Source organism: Narcine bancroftii, chromosome 4 (assembly GCF_036971445.1).
Source record: "Narcine bancroftii isolate sNarBan1 chromosome 4, sNarBan1.hap1, whole genome shotgun sequence".
Classification (NCBI taxonomy): domain Eukaryota; kingdom Metazoa; phylum Chordata; class Chondrichthyes; order Torpediniformes; family Narcinidae; genus Narcine; species Narcine bancroftii.
Window position 1 is genome coordinate 301,976,558 of NC_091472.1, and position 23,654 is coordinate 302,000,211.

Genomic DNA, 23,654 nt, shown 5'->3' on the forward strand with positions numbered 1-23,654 from the left:
ATCAACTTTTCCAAGGAAGCTGTAGTGGCTGTTGAATGCTGACCTTATACCTGACTCTATTGTTTGGTGTATGAATAAGAAATTTTAAATTTCAGGCACCAATGTTGTGCTTGCAGTCCTGTGCTAAAATTGTTCCTGCACAGCCTCAGTGAAATAATGCTGTTTTCATTCAAATTACACTCTTATTCATGTTCCCAAGTTGAAATACCACAGTTTAGTTATAAAAAATTGATTTGTAATTCTGAAAATTTTTTTATGAATATCATTAAAATTATTGTTGATATCGCTATTGTTCTGAAATTTAAATTTAGAGTTTTGTTTTTGCATCATTAGATGACTTTTGGACTGTGTTAAAGTATGTTACTTTATAAATTGTTCAACATTAGCCCATGTAAACTAATTATCCATGTTATGGCTTTGCTAAATGTATTTTATTTACCTTGCAAATGAATGTGACTTATGTTATATAGAGCATTGGGAATTTTGTTTTCAAGTGGACCTCTTTCTCCATAACATTTATGCAGAGGCGAATTAACCATTAGACTGAATAGGCTGAAGCCTAGGGGCCCAGAAGGTAAGGGAGTCTGTCACAACCATCACAGGGTGGTGCAGTACGGCTGGAGCAGAATTCTTAACATGGGGCACATCAAGAGAGATGTCAGTGTTTTTACCCACAATGCAAAGCGGTACAGAAACTGCTCCTTCTTGCCCGCCTTAAAAAGAATACACAGACTGCAACTAAACCATGTGATCTCCTGTAATGACATCGTCAAGCACTGCCCACCACTCATCCCTGCTCCCTATCTTCCACCAGTGCTTGACCTTGGAAAACTGTCACTCTCTTGGACCTGCCTCCAGGCCAATCGCCACCACGTGTCCCATTCTCCCTGTTGGATTCGACAATGAAAACAGTCAATTGTGCTCCCTTGCACCTGTGCGCTGGGAGCCCTGAGGGAGAGGGGGAGTGCACTTCTTTTGCAAAGTAAAAATACGGAACTGCTAGAGGAACTCAGCAGGTCTCGCAATGTCCACAGGAGGTAAAGACTCTGAACTATCACTATATTCCTGTGGAGCTGAAGTTTACTTTTTAAAAAAATGACTCACCCTTCTATGTTATTTTGTATCGAGACAGTGTTTTTAGAACTGATTTTATTTATCCTTTTAAAACTAACAGACTTTTCAAATTATTCAGGGTTAGCAGATGGCTTCTGTAAAGTTTTGTTTGATTTTAATGAAGTTTGATCCTGGACATTGTGGCGCTAACAGTTAGGCTACAACAATTTATTCACATTATGAAGCGAGGAGCAGCGCTTCAGGCTGTTGCATGGGACCTTGCACTTGGGAAGTGACTGTCGCTCTATCACGTCAAGCTGAGCGACATGGCACTATGGGCGCTGGAGGCTTACCAGCGCTTGGTGGTGAGTAAGCAGTGGCGGCGGGTGGTGGGAGGGAACCTGTTGCCTAGCCCTTTTGGGGTAGGATGGAAGACAGGACACCAATCCCCTCATGATCCCTGACCCACCTCCGCCCACAGTCCCCTCCACCCAGTTCTCCCGTTCCCCTGGTCCCTTTGACACATTGATTCAGTCATCGCTGGTAAGCATCCAGCACCCATAGGGCCTTGTCAGTCAGCTTGAGGGGATAGAGCGACAGCCGCTGTCCTGAGTGCAGGGCCCTGCACGATAGTCTGAAGCACCGCTCCTCAATTCATAATAAGTATAAGAAGTGAATAAATCATTGTAGCCTAACTGTTCGTGCCAGAAACAATTTTAATCAATGCTTAATATTTGTTATATTTAATGAAAATTATAATAAATTACATGCTATGTCTGTCACCAAATGAAGAGCCTGCACTCAGGAAGTGGACTACGGGCTCTAAAATGTCCAAGGGGCTACAAAGTAATTTTAATGGGACAATTTCACTTTATTCAATGAAGAGTTCTGGCCGTGGGGCAGTAACCTAATTCCATTTTCCATCTGATTGTACTACTACTAATAATAAGCATAGAATTCAATGGATACTTTTATAGAGTACATACTCTTGTATGTGATTTGATTTTCTTTTCTGTACAGACTTAGATTAGAACATTTTCTGCCTCTTTGTACTGATTATATGCTTCAAGGTATATTTCAATCATGACTTAGGACCTTAATCAGAATATGATTAATTGTATTTTCCCATAGATAACACTGGCAACAATTTTTTTTTTTGAAAAGTTTGCTTCCTGAAAATAAAGGGGATTATGATAGACAATTTCAAGATGAACACAAAGATAATTTCAGATTTTCTATATCATGTAGGAAGTTGGAGAAACATTGAATTAACTTTTATTGAATGTTTAATCGCATAATGATGGTAAGCCAAACTCCCAGGTTGACAGCACATGTTGCATAACAAATGTGAAGAGCCCAAGGTTTGCCTTGGTCACCAATTTTGCAATCGAAGTAGAGCTCATAGGCTTTCTTAAGAAGTGCAGTCATGCCGCGTCTTTGAGCCTTTAGTGTATACTCACCACAAATTTAACAGAATGTATCACAGCTATTGTGACATTGATGAGACATTTCTGCTGTATTAAATCTTCCTGAAGGCAATAAATGCTATTGTTATGTACACTCACAATGCTATTGCTTGAAGAATATGTTAATCAACATGTATATCAATGTAGTGCACAGCATCTGTATACGTGAGCTACTTTTATTAGCCTGTCTGCGTCTATCCTGACTTAGCATGTCCAGGCCTCAGACAGCATTTGCATTGCGCCAGCACTGAGTGCATGGCCAGGCATACATAGACTGACCAAAATGGCTTGTTTTGTGAGCAATATACTTGTTTTCTTAAGATATGTCAAGAAATCACAAAAAATAGGTTATATCTAAAAAAATGTACGTGATAGGAAAATCTTAAGGTGATTTTCATGATCAACAGCCCACAATCATAAAATACACCCAAAAGTGTTCAAGAAGTAATATCTTCATTGTCCAGCGTAATAAATCTTTAAAAATTTTAAAAGTTAAGTAATATTTTTCACATAACTGAATATATTAAATAGCCCTTCATGACTATAACATGCATGGAATGAAGAGTCAATACCTGAATGAAAATGTAATGATTATTTTTAATGAATATATGATGCTATTAAATTCAGAGTATGAGGTGTCTGATACAAGTCAGTATTCGTGCAGAATATTAATTTAAAAATTCCACTTACCTTTACTAATTAAATACATAATATTGAACTTAATTAATTGTATGCATCATTGGAAGGTGTTCAGCCTGCTGGATCTGAGATGTGCTTTGCTGAATGAATTTCAATCCCATCATAGCAGCTGGGAAATTTAAATTTGATTAATTAAATTGATTAGAAGCAGAAAGCTAGTACGGATGATCATGACATTGAAACTATGGATTGTCTTTCAAGCCATCTGTTTCATTCATGTCCTCAGAAAAAGAAATCTGCTGTTCCTTTTGGTCTTCAAATGACTATAGATGTTAATATTACTGGCTATTAACAGTGCCTTGAAATGTTCAAGTGACCAAGCAAGGAAAGTTAACATTGTTAACATTGCCCACAACATCCTCATCTTGTGAATGAATTTTAAACAATGTACAATTCAACTGTTATAACTTCATCCACTTCTGTTGCTAATCAATATTTTTCCTTTTTCTATGTCTAGCAAGCACTTCATTACAATTTGCTATCAGTAATGGGAAAGGACACTTAACTCAATATTCATCTCTAGTAAGTATAACAGAACTACAGAAAATCAACTCCAACTGCAAATTATGTAGCTGTAATTAAGTCAGTAAAATGCACGTGGCACATGCTTCAGTGTTCATATGCTTCTGGCCATTTAATGTAAAAATAAATCCTAAGGCATATCATAGCAATGTTATGAGATAAACATTGACAAAAAAATTGGTTGGGAGGGGTATTTCTCATTGTATGTAAAGGATCTTGCTCCAAAATTCTATTGAAAAAACTTATTGTTTATTTTAAGGAAGTTTTAAAATTTTTGAATGTAATATTCCTTTATTAATTTAATAAATAAATGTTAATTAGATTGTTTTGTATAGTTTTGTGTAGAACATATATTTGAAGTATCATAGCTAATTATGACTTACTCCCTCATTTATCAGAACTTGAAATATGAAACTCAGAAATCATCAAATTGTTAAATAATTTAAATTTATGAACTGTTTGAAAAAAGTAAACTTGTAATTTATTTATTATTGAATAACTATTGTCTGCAACCACCTTTTACAATTTGTTATATCAAGTAGGCATTTCATATTTTTCCTTCTGTGGAGCTATAGGGACTTGTATGGACTGTTTTCTTTCAGTCCAACAACCTTTAGAAGCACTTGACCAAATTCAGTAATGACATAGTAATTTCCATAACTAGCACCAAATGGAAACATATCAATTACTGAACTTCTATTAACTATCAAAACAATTTTTTTCATAAATTATGCATTGGGATTGAATGTAAACATTAATGTCATAAATAATACTGCAACTACCGTCACTAAAAATATATTAAGCATAACAGATATAACTGTAATGTAATCTTGTCAATTAATATTTGTCATGTTGAAATCAAATGAACTAGGTCTTTCAAACTTAAACAAGCAAAGGAAAAATGCACTCTGGCAACCTTAATTCAGTTTTGATTGACTGTGTTCTGCAAGTCAAAACATTTCAGAATAGCTGGCAGTTTTACTCATGCAGGTTTCCATTTTGTGTGAGAATTCATAAAAAGTGACATTCATGGTGCTATTTAAAGGCAGTGTATTTTGAGGTATTTTTGTTTGATGCAGTATATCCTATAGTGTATCAAGCAAACATACTGGATATTCTTGAGGCACACAGGAGACTGCAGATGCTGGACTCTGAAACTAAACATACATCTTGAGGAACTCTGTGGCTCCGGCAGCATAGTAGAGAAAAAGAGTGTTTGACATTTCAAAACAAAGCCCTTTATTGAGACTGGGGAAATTTAATAGAGAAGCCAGTGTAAAAAGGACAGGGTGGGAGGAGTGGAAGACCTGCTGAGTTCTTTCAGCATTTCTGTGTTGTTACTATAGTTCCTCCATCCTGCCTTCTGCAGGGACTGCTCCCTCCATGACTCCCTTGCCCACTCTTCCTTTCCTACCACTCACTCCCTTGGAACCTACCTACTGTGACCACAGGAAGTGCTACAATTGCACCTAGTCGTTCATCACCATTCGGGCCCCCAAACGGAACTTCCAAGTGAAGCCACACATTGTAAAATGGAAGTGGTCATTTAATGCATCTGGTGACCCTGTTGTGGTCTTTTCCTCATCCAAGAGATTGGACACAGACTGGGAGATTGCTTTGTTGAGCACAACGGCTCTGCCCGATGCAATAGTGGGGAACTTCCAGTGGCAACACATTTCAATTCCCACCCCATTTCCATGCTGACATGTCTGTCCATGGTCTCATGCAATGCCAGACTGATACCACCCACAAATTGGAGGAACACCATCTCATATTCCATCTGGGCACCTCCAACTGATGGCATTAACATTGACCTCCAGTTTCCAATAGCCCACCCACCTATCTCCTCCTTTCCCCATCCCTATTTGATCTTTAGCTCTGACTCCTTTTCCCTCTCTCTCCTTTTCCCTCTTTCCTTTCCTCCAGCTCTGCATTCATAGAGCCTCTCCTCCCCTCATCAATTCTCACCTTTCCTCTCCTGTCCTCCTAACCATGCCAAATTCTCACCTTTCCTCTCCTGTCCTCATATCCATGTCCAATTCTCACCTTTCCTCTCCTGTTCTCCTATCCATGTCCAATTCTCACCTGTCCTCCTATCCATGTCCAATTCTCACCTTTTCTCTCCTGTCCTCCTATCCATGTCCAATTCTCACCTTTCCTCTCCTGTCCTCCTATCCATGTCCAATTCTCACCTTTTCTCTCCTGTCCTCCTATCCATGTCCAATTCTCACCTTTTCTGTCCTCCTATTCATGTCCAATTCTCACCTTTCCTCTCCTGTCCTCCTATCCATGTCCAATTCTCACCTTTTCTCTCCTGTCCTCCTATCCATGTCCAATTCTCACCTTTCCTCTCCTGTCCTCCTATCCATGTCCAATTCTCACCTTTCCTCTCCTGTCCTATCCATGTCCAATTCTCATTTTTCCTCTCCTGTCCTCCTATCCATGTCCAATTCTCACCTTTCCTCTCCTGTCCTCCTATCCATGTCCAATTCTCACCTTTCCTCTCCTGTCCTCCTATCCATGTCCAATTCTCACCTTTCCTCTCCTGTCCTCCTATCCATGTCCAATTCTCAGCTTTCCTCTCCTGACCTCCTATCCATGTTCAATTCTCCACTGTCCTCCTATCCATGTCCAATTCTCACCTTTTCTCTTTTGGTCTGTGCTCCTCCCCCTGCCCTTTATTTCCTACCCCCAGCCTTTTAATTCAGATGCCTGCCTACTTTTCACTCATACCTTGAAGAAAGGCTTTGGCCTAAAGCATCAGTTATATATCTTTACCTCTTATAGACACCTGAGACCTGCTGAGATCCTCCAGCATTTCTGTGTTTTTACTACAATCACAGTATCTGCAGACTTTTGTGTTTCACTCTGGGCAGAGGTGAAATAAAAGAGACAGAGGCAGCAGGTTGGTCTTCTTCTTCTTTGGCTTGGCTTCACGGACGAAGATTTATGGAGGGGTAATGTCCACGTCAGCTGCAGGCTCGTTTGTGGCTGACAAGTCCGATGCGGGACAGGCAGACATGGTTGCAGCGGTTGCAAGGGAAAATTGGTTGGCTGGGGTTGGGTGTTGTGTTTTTCCTCCTTTGTCTTTTGTCAGTGAGGTGGGCTCTGCGGTCTTCTTCAAAGGAGGTTGCTGCCCGCCGAACTGTGAGGTGCCAAGATGCACGGTTTGAGGCGATATCAGCCCACTGGTGGTGGTCAATGGGGCAGGCACCAAGAGATTTCTTTAGGCAGTCCTTGTACCTCTTCTTTGGTGCACCTCTGTCTCGGTGGCCAGTGGAGAGCTTGCCATATAACACGATCTTGGGAAGGCGATGGTCCTCCATTCTGGAGACATGACCTACCCAGCGCAGTTTGATCTTCAGCAGCGTGGATTCGATGCTGTTGGCCTCTGCCATCTCGAGTACTTCGATGTTGGAGATGAAGTCGCTCCAATGAATGTTGAGGATGGAGCGGAGACAACGCTGGTGGAAGCGTTCTAGGAGCCGTAGGTGATGCCGGTAGAGGACCCATGATTTGGAACCGAACAGGAGTGTGGGTATGACAACGGCTCTGTATACGCTAATCTTTGTGAGGTTTTTCAGTTGGTTGTTTTTCCAGACTCTTTTGTGTAGTTTTCCAAAGGCGCTATTTGCCTTGGCGAGTCTGTTGTCTATCTCGTTGTCAATCCTTACATCCGATGAGATGGTGCAGCCGAGATAGGTAAACTGGTTGATCGTTTTGAGTTTTGTGTGCCTGATGGAGATGTGGGGGTGGGGGGGGTGGCTGGTAGTCATGGTGGGCAGCAGGTTGGTAGATGCCAGATAAAAGGAGGAAGAGGCAAGAAGAATAAAGGGGGAAGATGAGTCATCAAGGTGGAGTGTGTAGCTAGAATATTCAAAGGCTCTCAGAGCTATAAACTGATATGAAGAGAATGTGAAAGTGATGGTATAAAGATAGATTAGATGAAACAGAAGGTAAGGGGAGGGGTTGAGAACAGTATATCCAGTAAGGAGATAGGGCGGGGGGGGGAGGAATGGAACCGAAGATAAGGCAAATGAGAATGGATGGATGGGGCTGGGTGGCAGTGGTGTAGGAAGGGGGTTTTATAAAAAGGGGGAATGGGGAAGTGCAGAAGAAGAGGGGAATCATTATCTGATGTTGAATCTCATCCTGGCAGATGTGGGGTTGGGACATCCATGGGCAAAACATTGGAAGTCGTAACTTCTTTTGCCAATTGAGTAAAATGTAGTAATTATAAAATAATGTTCTGCACTTCGTCTTTGCATCTATATTGCCATGATGATTGGTATTAAAGTAAATAAATCTGAGGTGATTGACAAGAACATTCTTATTCCCTATACTGATATCTCTCATAATCATAAACAGTAAAGTTTCATTACTAATCAAGTAAAATTGATACTGTTGTTCAGAAGTAGAACTAAAGAACTAAAATAAAGGGAGCCATGATCTTAGACTCCACCACATATTCTACATGGGCAATGTGGAACTCAATTGTCTGAACTTTTAAGTTTACATTTTCAGCTAACCCTTAGATCCAATGTCCTTATTTCTCCTCCTAATCCATCTCTGGTCCTCCCATTTTCATTTTCTTTCCCATTTCCACCTCTCCAGTGCCTCCCACCCCAACCCTCCCCATCAGCCATTTTCATTTTGCTCCCCTCCTAGTCCTATTCACTTAATAACCCCACACTTCTCCCACCAGATCCTCTCCCTCATCTGGTTCCATTTACCCTTAAATGGTTCCCATTATCACTTTCCCTTTTCAACAGATTCCAGCACGTAGCCTTTTTGTCCCTGCTTATCACCCTCTATCCTTTGTCCCCTCCTTAACCCTCCCCTCTCCCCATCACCTCCCGCCCCACCCCACCCAACTCCCCCCCCACCTCCTGCCCCCGGGCTTCAGGTCTCCATTCTCCCATTGATCTCTTTCTTATCCTTGTCTGCCTCTATGTATCAACCACCTGCCTCTGTCCCCCAACTCCACCCCTTCCATTTCCCCACATGATTCCTTCTGCCCATCATCAACTCTCCTTGGTCCATATATGCCCTAGGGCACACATGTCAAACTCTGGCCCGCAGGCCAAATTTGGCCCGCGATATAATTATATTTGGCCCGCAAGATCATTTCAAAAATGTATTAGAGGTGGCTCGCTGGCCGTCGCGCCAGTATAGCGCATGCACAGCTAATACTATAAATCCCAGAATGCATTGGCGTCAGCCCGCTAATCGCCCCCACCTCCTCTGTTTACGTTGCAGGGTCTCACCGTGGACTCTGGTTTTGGGGCCTGGCTGGTGTCAGGGGAAGCCAAGGCCGCTTCCTAGCGCCTGGAACCGGAGGCCTCGGGCCTGACCTCGCCAGGACCGTTGCCCACTCCCCCTCCCTGCCACAGGCCAACCCACAACTCACGGTGACGGGGCCGCTGATCCACCGAGATGCCGCCCTGCAGCGAGAGCCGATGCCCCCGCACTGTCGTTGTCCAACCCGATCGCCCGCAAATCCCGCCCTCCCGCACACAGGTGGGATACATAAGTATTATGAACTTTAATCTCAGGATAAAACGATCTTCCAATAGTTTCATGTCACAGTGATAAATATATTCCTGGTTAAAAATGGTCCTGCACCTGGATACAAGCTCATTAGGCATAAAACTTGATAAGTGTGTAAATCAAAGGATATCTGTACCAATAGAAAAAGGGCATGGCAAATAACCCTGCTAGAGTTCATGCCCACAATCAGTCACCCATTTGATTGTTTCAGGAATCATGTTATTCTCCCACATTCTCAATAGCCCTCAGATTTTACTATTCGACAGCACACTAGCAACATTTGACAAATCCTTTATAGAGAAATATTATTTATTGAATATTTTATTTCTCATTTGTTAATGCTTCTGGAAAGAGTTTATCCAAAACTATTATTAAACATTTATTTTAATAAGAAAAAGTTTAACATTACATATGTTGAAAGAAGAGAAAACATGCAGATGTTGTTGAAAATTTTCAATAAATATTTAGTTCGGCCCTCGACTTAGTCCAAGTTTTTAATTTTGGCCCTCCGTGAATTTGAGTTTGACACCCCTGCCCTATGGTATCTTGTGTCATCTTCCCCCTCTCTTCTTCATGTTGCTTATTTTCCTTAGCAGGATCTCTTCCTGAAATGTTGGTAATTCCTTCTCTCCTGCCCTCAGATGTTCTTCAACCCACTCACTGAGTTCCACCAGTAAATTCAGGTGTCTGCAGTTTCTCGTATTCTCTGATTCATCTGTTTGGGTGAATGCATTCTACACCTTATGATTTTATGCTGCTGTTCATTTAAACACAAAGGACAGCTGTTAAATAGGCTCCTTCAGGCAAAGGAAAGGCCTGCTAACACTTTGTTTACATGCCACAACTGTTCACAAATATGCTATGATCACTATGGAGTCAGCACAGGCATGCAGGTTGTGAATGTCCTAACTTGCAATGATCAATCTTGTTGGGCAATTAGTGTAGATTGACTGCTGGTTCACTGCATAGGTTTAATATTCATTGCTTAATATTTGTGGGGTTTTTTTGAACTTTGCTTGAGCAATAAAAATAATCAGCTTTTCACCTTGGAGCTCACAGAGGAATAAAGGCATACTTAAAGAAACAGTTCTTCAGGTCATCAGCATCCATTTCCAATCCTACATTAAATCCATTAAAACTAGTGCACGTGAGGAAACCCAGTCGTCATAGGAAGAAGAAGCAAATTATATGGACAGTATTCGAGGACAGGATTAAACTTGGGTCTCTGGCATTGCTTGATTATTGCTTAAAGTTTTGGAAAAAAAAGCTGAGATGTAAAATAAAGTATTTATTGGCCTTGGTATAAAGGACAGTGTTTAAATAATGATTATGACTGCTGCAAATATCATTCAAATCAAGACTGTTCAGAATTACCCACTGGTCCTTTTCTGCCCAGAAAGTTGCATTCAATGCAACTCCAGTCTATGCCTGGTTTTCTCTTTGTAAATTTGTAAAACTTTGTGTTGCATTAAGTCACAAAAATCTAGAGGTTGCTATGTGTCTGTATGAAAAGCAGATAAAAAGCAATACTTTAGTATCTGTTTACAATGCTTCATTATCTAAGAAGAGCACCCAAATTTAGTATATTTGTAATTTTTTATGGTGAATATGTCTTTCACCTTTTTACATAAAAACAAAAATTAATATCCCTGATCTATTTTGTATGTTGTTACAATTGCACAATAACAAAAGGAATAACTAAACAATCTGCTGGAGGAGCAGCAGATCCAGCAGCATTGTGGGAGAAAAAGAATGGTCAGTGCTTCAAGACTGATCCATCGCGATGAAGGGTTCGTGTCGACCATTCTTGCACTCCCACTGATGCAGCTCGATCAACTAAGTTCCTCCAGTACGTTTAAATTTGGTCCAGATTCCAGCATCTGCAGCCTCTGGTTTATATCTCAGCAACAAAAAAAAAATTTGGGGGGGTTGGTTTCACAGAAGTTCATGTGATCATAAAGAATTTAGATAAGGTAAATCAGATCTTTCAAGGGCTAGGGTGGACATATTTATGAGACATGAATGGTTTGAATAAAATCTGTTTTACATGTGAAATGATTGTTTGTAAAATGAGTAGAAATGGACAAAATTAGAACTTTCATGGGCAATTGGTTAAGTACAAGGAAAATATTTACTGGAGTTTGGAGAAAGAGGATTGGAGGTGATATATGAGATATCCTTGTACCTGGATTTCATCCTTTATCTCCAAGTCCAGTCCCTTCCCACCCATATCTGATAATTTCTGACAAGGTGGAATATGAGGTGTCGTTTGTTCCTTAAATTTACATTGAGTTTTACTTTGCCAGTGGTCTTCTCCACTACTTCACCCTGTATGACTCCTCTTCCTCCACCTAACCACTTTTTTCTATTGCCTCTCTCTCTTTTGTCTAGCACCTGCCAATCAATTGTCTCTACCTCCCCATCAATGTGTTATACTTGACCCCTCATTGGTTAACCAATCTACTGGCCCCTTTCCAACGCCTCCCGCCCTGTCCTCATTATCATGGCTGGACCTTTCTGCATTCTCAGTCTTGAAGGATTCTGACTCAAAATGTAATGGTACTTTTCTCACTGATGCTGCTTCATTTACTGAGTTCCTCAAGCACTTTTATTTGCTTTAGGAGACGTGTTTGCTGGCAAAATTAACTACGCTCATTGTAATGGATCTTATGATATACTAATAGAGTTGGCAGAAATAGAGCCATACATATTGCAAAATTTCAAGCTCGTTCAAATTTATTGTCATGTACCAAGATGCAGTGATAGAATTTGTATTGCGAGCAATCCAGCGAGACATTTCATGCATGGTACAAGTCAGACACAGTACAGAAGCGCAGAGTTACATAGAGAGACCAGGTGGTACTGAGCAAAGGTGGCTTAATTTTACTCTTTTGAGGTTCATTCAGGAGATTGATGTTAGGAAACAAAATGCCCTTGAATCTGGTTATTGTGATCACATATTCATGCATCTTCTTTCTGAGGGGAGTTGAGTGATGAGAGTTTGGTCACAATAGGATGAATCTTTGAATATGCCAGCTGCTTTTCCAAGGCAGCAGGAATTATAGATGGAGTCTGTTATATAGTCAGGATAATGTGAACTATTTTGTAACCACGTACGAATACACCTTTCTCACAGTAATTGAAGTGCACCACTGTGGGGCGTATGTATATGTGTGTGTGTGAACAGTTTCCTGAGATGGTGGAAGGCATCAGTAAGTATTTACTGATTATTTGAATCTTGCATCTCTAGGTTATTTAAGAGACATAACAGAGTCGATGAAGAAGGGAGAGGTGTGTGTAATGGCCTTGATCCAAGTTCACAACTCTCTGCAGTTTCTTGCAGTCTTGGGTGGAGAAATTTGCATATCATGTAGTGATGAACCCTGAGAGGATGTTTTCAACAGTGGATCTGTAGATGTTGTTGAGGGATGTTAGTGACATGCCAAATTTCCTCAGACTTCTGAGTAAGTGGAATCATTAGCGTTCTTTCTTGTTTATCGCATTGATCTGGTTGGACAAGGACAAGTCACTGCAGATAATTAGTCCTAGGAACTTAAGGTTATCTACAATCTCCCTCTCATTACCATTGATGTGGACTGGGGGGGTGAGTACGGCTCTTTACCAGAAATCTATCTTCAGCACCTTGCTCCTGCTGACATTAAGGGAGAAGATATTGACTTGGCTCCAAGCCAACAGTCCCTCTTTCTCTCTTTTATATGCCCACTTACCTTTGTTAAGTTCTGTTCTTCCTCCTCACCATTCTTCCTCCTCTTTCCCACTCAACCCTACTCAGCCACTCGCCCATTCCCATCCCCATCCCCTTTCTGGTTCCATCCTCTTGCACCATAGAACTCATGCACTCCCACAACCTGTTCAAACTTTTCCATGCAGTCATGGGTGTACAGGGAGTATAGTAGGAGGCTGAGTGCACATCCTTGTGTGACCTCACTGTTGAGGATGATTGTGGAGGAGGTGCTGTCACCAATTCTCATTGATTACTGTCTGTGGGATAGAAAATTGTGGATCCAGTTGCCGAGGGGGTTGCTGAGGTCAAGGTAAAAATGTTTGGGATGAGTTTGTTTCTACTATTGCATTGAAGGTGGAGCTATAGTTGATAAATAATAGTCTGGCAGAGGTATCCCTGTTGTCCAGGTGGTCCAAGGATTTTAATCTTGATATTTCCTTCAGTTTTTGAATATTTGTTGTTAGCAATATTCACAGCTGTTCAATCTGTTTGACCGCTTTGATGATTCAGTCTGGAGGTGGCCCTTAACCAGCTGCCAAAGCAATTCAGCTGGTATGGCACCTTGGTTTTGAAACCACCTTTCTTTTGTACAACTTAAATGTAAGCAACATTCAGATTTTTCAACTTGTACTTATCACCTTCAAAGATTTTTAGATAAACACATCAAGACTCTCAACACTCTCTTTAAAAATGTATTGGCTCTTCTCAATTTTCTAGACTAAATTTTGTCTGACCATTTCATTGCAATATTTACTAATTTACTGTCATTTATATTCTAGTAGAATAGTATACTGAACTTCAGCCTGTAAAACAACTATCACCACTTTTTTTTGCTTTTTGTTACCTTGACAATTTTCTACATTCTTTCTGTCCTTTACATCCAGAAAGTTTACTTTATCTTTTGGAATTACGATTACATTTCATCAACCACAACATTTTCATTATTATTCTACTTCTGCAAAGGTCATTGTTTTTAGATATTAACTTGTGTTTCATTGATTGGGCTGTAATTACTTGTACATATCTATTAAGAATCTCAAAGCCTGCACTATCCACCTCGGTCAGTAATTTAATACATTTCGTATGCACTGAGTGATTTTTCTTGTTTTAAATTCTGTTTCTTTATCTCATGTTACCTGTTTCACTGCTACATTTTTGACATTCTCTTCTTTTGTACTCGTTTAGGACCTTAACCTTGCTTTCTACTTTCATATGAATTTTTTTGTTCTTTATTGCCCATGCTTTTTTTTGGATTAATATTTTTCACTTCAGACAACTATTGCATTTCTTTTTAGCTTAGTTATTAACCTTCCTCAAGTACTCAATCTCAGCTCACACAGCTACATAATTCCTTTCTAATGGTGCACTAATTTGATCATTACTGACCAATATTTTTTCTCAACATTGTGAGTCTATTATTTTATATTTATTTTTACACTTGTTATCCTCTTGTATGATTCATTTTAATTTCTGTACCTTTGGATGCCCTTCCTTTCCCCTCCAATGAGAATGAGACACTGCAATCAAACCATTTATTCTCATTTGATTTATTCTTAGTCACCTTGATGAAGGGTTCAGGCCCAAAATGTTGGTTACCCTTTGTAACTATAGATGCTGCATGACCCACTTTTGTGCATTGGATTCTTGTATGATTAATGCTTTACCTTATTTTTTTATGTCAGTGAACTTGAACCAGTTCCCTTTCAACTTGTAGAAATCAGCCATTCTCCAGTTCCATATTTTTATTCTTGATTGTTTTCTAAAGAATTATCCCATACCTCATGACGTGGTGAATAACCTTTCTCCTTGCTGGAAACACATTTCATTCCCACTTTCTTTCATAGAACTAGATGCAGCTTGATTTTTTTTTTCCTATGAATTGGAAACACACTGATCGAGAAAGTTCTGTATATTCCAGCAAATCATCTTCCATTTTTACTGTTAACCCATATTAAGCTAATTAGTGAATCTCATTATTATTTCCATATAATCATAACCTTTTTTCTTTCCTATTATAAATAGTTTGTGTTCTGCACCAGTAGTACAGTAGTTTCTTTACTCTTCTAACCAAATGAGTTCCTTGTTTGAGCATTCAACTGCATTATTCCTTTCCAGTGGTACAATTATTGTTTAGATCATTGCATTCAACACGTCCCCCTTAATTCATCCCTACCTTTTCAGAATATTTTGCCATCAGAGATATTAATAGAACAAATTCAGCATCACTGGCACCCATTTTTAGAAGTGCCCTTGGATTTACAAAATGCTTTCCAAAGGGTGCACAAAATTCTCCAGGGCTAGGAACTTGTTGATTAAGGGATTAATGCATGAGCATAAAACCATCCACTGGAAACATGTAGAACAGGCATGATGCCTGGGTGCTTTGGACTTGCATAATGTGATCATGGTGAAGGACTTCTGGCTCTTTTTATAACTTTGCATAAGTCACTTTCACAAGAGATGCTGGGGTCAAGTGCACTACACTACACAAGCGTACTGAAGACACTCAGCAGGTCATGCAGCATCAATGGGCCCAGGCCTGAAATGCTGGTTACCCTTTACTTCCTGTGGATGCCATGTGACCTGCTGAGTGTCTCCAGCATGTTTGTATATGACACTCTGCCTAAGTCAGCAACTTCTAGAACTGGATGTATATCTCTGGCAATATTAAAAGATTCAAGATTCCACAAAGGATATTCCGCTGGGTTGCATAATTAAAGGACAAACTTTGTTGTCTAAATTTAATCAAGGAACATTGTGTGAGACTTCAATTAGGACTTTTTTTGCTAAAATCCAGAACCTGCTGTAGTCCATAGTACATTACAGCACAGAAAACAGACCCCTTAGTCTTTATAATCTGTGCTGAATGATGATTCTGCCTAGTTCCACTAACCTCCATACCAGTCCCAACCATGTACATGTCCAAATTGAGCCTGCATTCACCACTTCTGCTGGCAGCTCATTCCACAATCCTACTATTCTGTAGGTGAAAAAGTTCCCTTAATATTGTCCTTTCTTGGTTTGTCCTTCCAAAGTACAACACCTCACACTAGACTGCATGGGAATTTGTGGCTCTGGTTCACAAGGCTTCGCTGAGAGTTGGAGGACACATGTAAGAAGAAGGGTGCAAGAGTTGGGCAAGTAAGAACAGTTTTTAAAAAACTTTTTTTTTATTTCATAGGTAATGGGAATGGCAGCTAGACAGGGACAAGCTTCTTTTACAGAAGGTGGATAGTCAGGGAAGCCAACAGTATCTCTGTTGAATTCATCTTGAGAAGTGCATCTAGCTGCTGGTCCTTACAAACCTAGTTATGGAATTGGAGCTTCATTTGGATGAACTCCAGAGTCAGGAGGCTGAGGGGTGATAGACAGGAGTTACAGGGAGGCTGTTGCCCCTAGGAGGCAGGAGGAAGGTAGCTGGGTGACAGTCAAGAGAAAGAATGGTCGGTGTAGGGCACCCCTGTGGCTGTTCCTCTCAATAACAAATATATCATTTTGGATACTTTTGTGGGGAAACAACCTACCAGGGACAAGCCACAGCAATCAGGACGCTGGCATGGAGAAGGGAAGGGTGGAAAAAGGGTGAGCTGCAGTGAAAGGAGATTCCATAGTTAGAGGGTCAGATAAGAGGTTCTGTGGAAGAGATCAACAATCCTGGATGGCTTGTGGCCTCCCTAGTGCCAGAGTCTGAGATATTTCAGATCGAGTTCACAGCATTCTCGGGAGGAGGATAAGGTTCTCTGTGGGGGGGGGGGGTCAAACTATATTTGTAGGGGAATGGGAATCAGAGTGCCAGAGCAGATTATGGAGTGGAGGAGGAAAAAGGTGATGTGAAGATTGCATGTAAAATCAGAAATCAAAGGATTGTACATGGTGCAAATGTTCTCAGGTGCATCTATTTAAGTGCAAGGAGTGTTCTAGGAAAGGTAAACAAGGTTAGAACATGGTTTGGCACATGGAATTATGACATTGCGACCATTAGTGAAACTTGGTTGCAGGAGGGGAGGACTGGCAGCTCAATGTTTTGGGGTTCTGTTGTTTCAGGCGCAATAGAGCAGGAGGGAAGAAAGGGTGTGGAATGGTACTGCTCGTCGGAAAATATTACTGCTGTGTTCAGACTACTGAGGCTATATGGATAGAGCTTAGGAATGAGAAAGGTATGACTACACAAATGGGGTTGTATAAAAGACTGCTCAATAGTCAGCGAGAGTTGGAGGACACATGCAAGAAGCAAAGTTGTCATAGCAGGAGATTTTAACTTTCCACATATTGACTGAGACTCCCTTACTGGAAAAGAGCTGAGATGGCTTAGAGTTTGTCAAATGTGTTTGGGAAAGTTTTCTAAATCAATATATAGAGGTATCAACTGGAGAGGGTGCAATACTGGATCTCCTATTAGGGAACTATCTGTACTTTGAACAAAAAAACATTAAAGAAAAGCATGGACAACAAAGGACCCAAAAAAATTCATATGTAAGTAGAAAGCAAGGTTAAGACCCTAAACAAGTACTTTGCATCTAGCATTACAAAAGAAGAGAATGTCAAAAATGTAGCAGTGAAACAGGTAACTTGAGATAAAGAAACAGAATTTAAAACAAGAACAGGACAGGTGACAGAAGTATGTATAGGGGAACGTTTTGGGTCAAATGATCGCAATGCCATAAATTTCAAGTTAATCATGGATAATGATAGATCTTGTCTTTGGATTAAGATTCTAAACTGGTGAAAGGCCAAGTTTGATGAAATGTGAAAGGATCTAGATAGCATGGATAGGGACTAGTTGTTTTCTGACATGGATGTGGTCAGTAAGTGGAAGGCATTCAAAGGTAAAATTTTGAGAGTACTGATGTGTTCAAGAATAGATTTGACAGGTTCCAAAAAAATCAATGCTGGACATGTTATGAACAACCAAACAGTGATCTTTATTTACACATAGGGGAATACACAAAAAGGGTACACACTCACAGGCTTACATCATCCATAGAAACAGTACACATTAATTACACATCAGGTGTAAATAAATCACTGCTAAACATTTTCACCTCCCGGTTGGGAATGCAAGGGTTAACCACACAATACCTCTCCACTCACAGGTTCGGCACACTAATGAACAATAAATTAATTACAACTAACAAGTGTATCAAATGAACCTGGTTTCCAGCGTCGATTGCGGCTAGGGATCTGGGATGGGCCCATCGCAGACGGCCCTCTAGCAAATGAACTTCAGTGATGGTCTTGAGGCAGCAGCAAAAGAGGACGAACATGCTGCACATGTGCCTTTTCAATTCAGGGCCCTTACACACAACCTACTTGGACCAATTGCCTGTCAGCCTCAGCTTTGGGTAAATCTAACACTTGTTTGGCAGGTGAGGTTACTTCTGATCTCAAGCTCACTGGAGAGGCCAGATGACCCTCCATAATCCACATTCTGACCAGAATCCAGTTGGAGAGGTCACATGACCCTCCATTATTTACATCACAAGAGCAGGGTTTGTAAGTTCCTGGTCAGGATTAAAAGAAAAGTTAAGATGCTGATGGAACCTTGGTTTTCAAGGGATATTAGGGATATGATTTGGAAGGTGTATAGTAGGTATAGGCAACAAGGAGCAAATGAGATAATTAAGGAGTATAAAAAATGCAAGAAAAAACAAGAAGGAAATCAGGAGGGTTAAAAGGTTGCTTTGGCAGACAGTGAAGGAAAATCCTAATGGTTTCTACAGGTATATTAAGAACAAAAGGATAGTAAGGGTCAAAATTGGTCTCCCTGAAGATCAGAGTGGTTAGCTATGTATGAAGCCAGTAGAGATTTTAAATGGGTTTTTGTGTCATTATTTCATTATTTACCCAGGAAACTGGTACAGAGTCGTGGGAAGCAAGGAATCCAATCAGTGAGGTCATGGAACCTATGCATATTAAAGAGGAAGGGTTGCTTGCTGTCTTAAAGCAAACAAGGGTGGACCATGTACTGACAAGATATTCCCTCAGACCTTGAGGGAGGCTAGCGTAGAAATTGCAGGGGCTCTGACGGAAATACTTAAAATGACCTTAGCCATGGGTGAGGTGCTGGAGGATTAGAGGTTCATGTTGTTTCATTGTTTAAAAAAGGCTCCAAAAGTGATCCAGGAAATTATAGGCCCGTGAGCCTGATGTCAGTAATAAGTAAATTATAGGAAGGTGTCCTAAGAGATTGGATATACAAATATTCGGATAGCCAAGGAATAATTAGGGATAAGTAACATGGCTTTGTACATGGTAGGTCATGTTTAACCAACCTGATAGAGTTTTTTGAGGAGGTTACCAGGAAAATTGATTAAAGAAAGGTTGTGGATGTTGTCTACCTTTGACATGCTTCCATATGGAAGGTTAGGAAGGTTAAGATGCTTGGTGTTCATGATGAAGTAGTAAACTGGATTTGACATTGGCTATACAGGAGAGGCCAGAGAGTGATAGTACATAATTGCTTCTCAGACTGGTGGCTGTGACTCGTGGTGCGCTCAGGGATCAGTGCTGGGGCCATTGCTATTTATCATCTATATCAATGATTTGGACAATAATGTGGTAAATTGAATCAGCAAATTTGCAGATGACACTAAGATTGGAGGCATTATGGACAGTGTGGAAGACTAAAATCTTGCAGAGGGATCTGGACCAGCTGCAAATATAGGCTGAAAAATGGCAGATGTCCCATCTGGAACTCTGGTCTCTGACTTTCCAAGATACTGTAACCAAAAAAATTACAATTACTGTGTGTAGTTCTTTTGGACTTGAAATTGAATGTATTAGCAATGTCTGTCATCAGTATAAGCAAAGTCATTTAGACTCTATACCTACAGAATTAAATTTTCTCTTGCCACAATCAGATGGAGTGAACGGTCAAGCTAGAATTATATAAAGTCTAATATAAATCATGGAGAAAATGCTAGAACCAATCATTTTAAAAATGCATTAGACAAAACCATCATGGATTTCTACAGTAAAAAGGAAATATTATTTTACACATTTACTGACATTTTTAGGATATAATTGATAGAATAGATCAGGGAGATCTATCCCCCCCCCCCCCCAAAAGATCCATTCATTCCAGTCTGTCAGTCAAAGTCCCACATGAAAGTTGTGTGCAAAATTAAAGTGCAAAAGATAGGGAATCACGTATTGGCATGGATTGAAAATCGGGTGACAGAATTGGAATAAATGGGTATATTTTGCAGTGGCATAACATATGTAGCAGGAGACTGTGGGCCTAAGATATTGAGAACAGTGTAATGATTTGGACGATGGAACCAAGCAAAATATTCTTAAGGTTGCTAACGACATTAAACTGTTGTGACTAAGAATGGTGAGGAGGCTTCAAAGTGATATAGACAGATTGAGTAATTGGGCAAAACGTGACAGATGCAGAATAATGTGAATAAATGTGGAATTGTCCATTTTATGAGGTTAAAAAGCATTAAATAACAGAATGGGATGTTTTAATGCACAAAGGATCTTGGATCTTTCAGTACACTGGCCACTGAAAACAAACATCCTAGTGCAGCAAGCAGTTAAGACGGCAAATTATATAATGACATCTGAATAAAGAAGCAAGGATGTCATCCGCAATTATCCTGGATCTTGCTGAGACCATACTTGAAGTACTGTGTACAATTTTGGTCTCCTTATCTAAAACAAAGGTTACATTGGACGGAGTTCAGCAACTGATGTTTTGGATGGCAAGACTGTCAGATGAGGAGAAACATTGATAATGTTTGTGTGCACTATAATGTGGAAAAATGGGAAGGAATCTAATTGAAACTTTGAAAATTCTGACAGAAATTTATTTACTGGATGTGAGGAGATGTTTTCCCAGATTGAAAGGTCACGGCCATTGCTCGACGCATTGGTTTTATCTCACAGCGTTGGGCCCCACCTCCTTCAGTTCCAGAGGATGGCTCCTGATGCGGCTCTCCATAAACGCAATGCTGGATCAGCCTTATAGGCCTTCTCCTTGAAAGGTAAGCCCATCTTTTTTTTTATCCTCATTGAGCCGGCTTCAATATGGTGTCACTTCATAAAAAGGGCTATAGATTACAGGACATGTGATTTAGGACTGAAATTCAAAATATCTTCACGCAGAAGTTGATGAAGCTGTAAAATGTTCTTGCAAGGTGTACTGAAGAAGCCAAGTCACTGAATGTTGTTAAGAAGGAGATGGATACATTTCTAGATGTTTCTAGACATAGAGAGAGAATGGAAATGTGGTATTGAATAGTGGTCTACTCCTGCTATTACTTTCCACGTTTATAAATGTCTGTGTAGTCTTGAAATGGATTCATTAATTATGTTTGGAGTTAAATATGCAAACTGGGTCAGTGTCCCAAATTCCTGCCATTAATTATGATATCTTGAACCTGCAGTCGTCCATTGTGTCAGCTAACTATCTTATCACAACATGGAAAAGGAAGGCCATAGGTGATAAGGACCGACTTGACCACATGGCTGATGACTGCTCCGTTATCTCAGGAAATGTGCAATATAATAACAAAAGTCACTTTGCCAGGTGAAATAATTTATTTGCAAGATGAAACATTTCTAATGATGCCAAACTGATTCAGCATGAATGTTTTGTGATTGTTCTCTGCTGCACTGATGCCATCGTAAGGGATAGCACTTATTTTCAGCTTTTATTCCCAGTATCTGGCGACCACAAGGAAGAAGAGGTGAGGAAAAAAAGTAAAATGGACAGAGAATGCGAGCTCGATCTTCACTTTCTATGTATAAAGGCTGCTGAAATTCAATAAAATGAACTCTCAACCGGTTTGAAGAATGATCTTGAGTTTTCCTGGGCTTTGAGAGCTGGTTGTGAACTGCAGTAGCTCAGCAAGTCAGATAGGAGTCTGGGCTGCTGTATTCCTCATTACAATAAGAGCACTGGCACTAGGGGAATGGGATGACAAATACTGGCCTGATAGAAGAAAACAGATGTTCTTTCCATGGAGCTACTGTCATCCTCTGGGATAGCATCTCATCATCCGACTGGGTTAAAGGACAAATTACTTGTTATTTGTGATGCATATTGCCATCACAGAAGTGATAACAGAAATCCAACTTTCTACTGCAGTGTCAACCATTTAGTGGCTGTTAATGTGTTGCAAAGAAAACATTGATGAATTAATGTTGTATCGTGATTGGGTATATATACTAAATGTAAAAGTAAAGCCAAATACCATTTCCACCATGGTAAAAGGTGTTTTTTAAGCCCTGCACAAAGTCCTGTGCAAAGTTTCTGCAAGCCTCTTAATGCTTTTTGACATTGACTGTAAGGCTTTCTGACTGGTAATGCAATGCACCAATAAATCCATTGTCCATAACTAAAGCTGTCTTTGTTGTTGTCCCATTAACTTTCATTTGCAGCGGAACTTGTGTATGACCTCGGCCTCCAGCAAGACACCATCTGCTGCCATCCTTAACCCCTCCCCCAAATTCCTATTCACACATGGGCAGTATCTCACTGTATGCAGATCTCCTCTCTAAAGTAGAACAAAATAAATAGAGACAAGAGTGGGGTATCAGGCCCATTCAGCCTGCTCCACCATTTAATAAGGTCATGGTTGATTTGGTCATGGCTCAGCTCCATCTATTTGTCTTTTGCCCATATGCCATAATTCTCCTACTGTGCAAAAATCAATTGAATTGTGTCTTAAATATATTTAATGAGATCACATCTACTGCTTCCTTAGGCAGAGAATTACATAGATTCATTACTCTCTTGGAAAAGCAGTTCCTTCTTATGTTAAATCTGCTCCCTTGAATCTTGAGGCTATCTTCCTTACTTCTCGTCTTGCCTACTATTAGGACTAATTTTGCTGCTTCTATCTTATCTATCCCTTTCATAATTTTGTACGTGTCTATTATAATCCCCTCTAATTCTTCAGAATTTCAGCGAGTAGAGTCCCAGGTGACTCATAGCCTAACCCTCTTGCCTCAGGAATCATCCTGGAGAACCTCCTCTGCACCACCTCTTAAACCACTGTATTCTTTCTTAAGTAGGAAACAAGAAATGCACGCACTAAACCATGTAAGGCCTCTCCAAGACCCTGTATCTCTGCATCCTCTGCACAATTTGCTTTTCCACTCAATCTATTGTCATTGGCAAACTTAGATATCGACACTGTTCCCTCTTCCAAATCATTAACATATATTGGGAACAGTTTTGGGCCGAGCACCGACCCCGTGACACTCCACTCACTATTGATTGCCATCAAAAGTGAGGATTAAGAATGAGATGAACAGAATTTCCAGTTGCATCAGTCCTGATGTGGTAATATGTACCACCAAGTCCTGCTAGTTAGAGGGAAGTCTGCCAAGTTGTACGATGTAATCTATTTGGGTAAAGGGGTTGTAAAGATTGAATAGCTAATAGTACATGCATGCATATGTGCTTGGTGTGCAAACGATGGTTAAGTACGAGTCCTATTTGACAGCTACCTTTGGTTAGGTTAATGAAGGGATATGGTAAATTGAGATGCATCTGAAGCTTTTAATGCAGATGGTCGGATCCAAGTACTGCCAACTTGCTTTGTGGCATTCTTTCATTTATTGTCTTGCATTAAGGATTTGGGGCTGTAATTTCTAGCAGTCTC

The 23,654-nt window shown here is 40.3% G+C and overlaps 3 long non-coding RNA genes across 5 annotated transcripts in view; 2 read left to right on the forward strand and 1 right to left on the reverse strand.

The window, feature by feature from the left end:
* Nucleotides 1–23,654, reverse strand: part of LOC138762182 (uncharacterized) — a 79,912-nt gene that overhangs the window by 29,618 nt on the left and 26,640 nt on the right. The window lies entirely within an intron of this gene.
* LOC138762183 (uncharacterized) lies at nt 365–16,091 on the forward strand. Its single transcript, XR_011356810.1, has 3 exons — nt 365–1,037; nt 3,676–3,740; nt 16,071–16,091. It is a non-coding gene; the product is annotated as an uncharacterized lncRNA (long non-coding RNA).
* LOC138762181 (uncharacterized) lies at nt 18,559–22,387 on the forward strand. 3 transcript variants are annotated; one of them, XR_011356807.1, is made up of 3 exons: nt 18,559–18,625; nt 20,845–21,026; nt 21,429–22,387. It is a non-coding gene; the product is annotated as an uncharacterized lncRNA (long non-coding RNA). The 3 variants fall into 3 exon arrangements; XR_011356808.1 differs by having other exon boundaries at nt 18,607–18,621; XR_011356806.1 differs by lacking the exon at nt 18,559–18,625 and adding an exon at nt 18,651–18,755.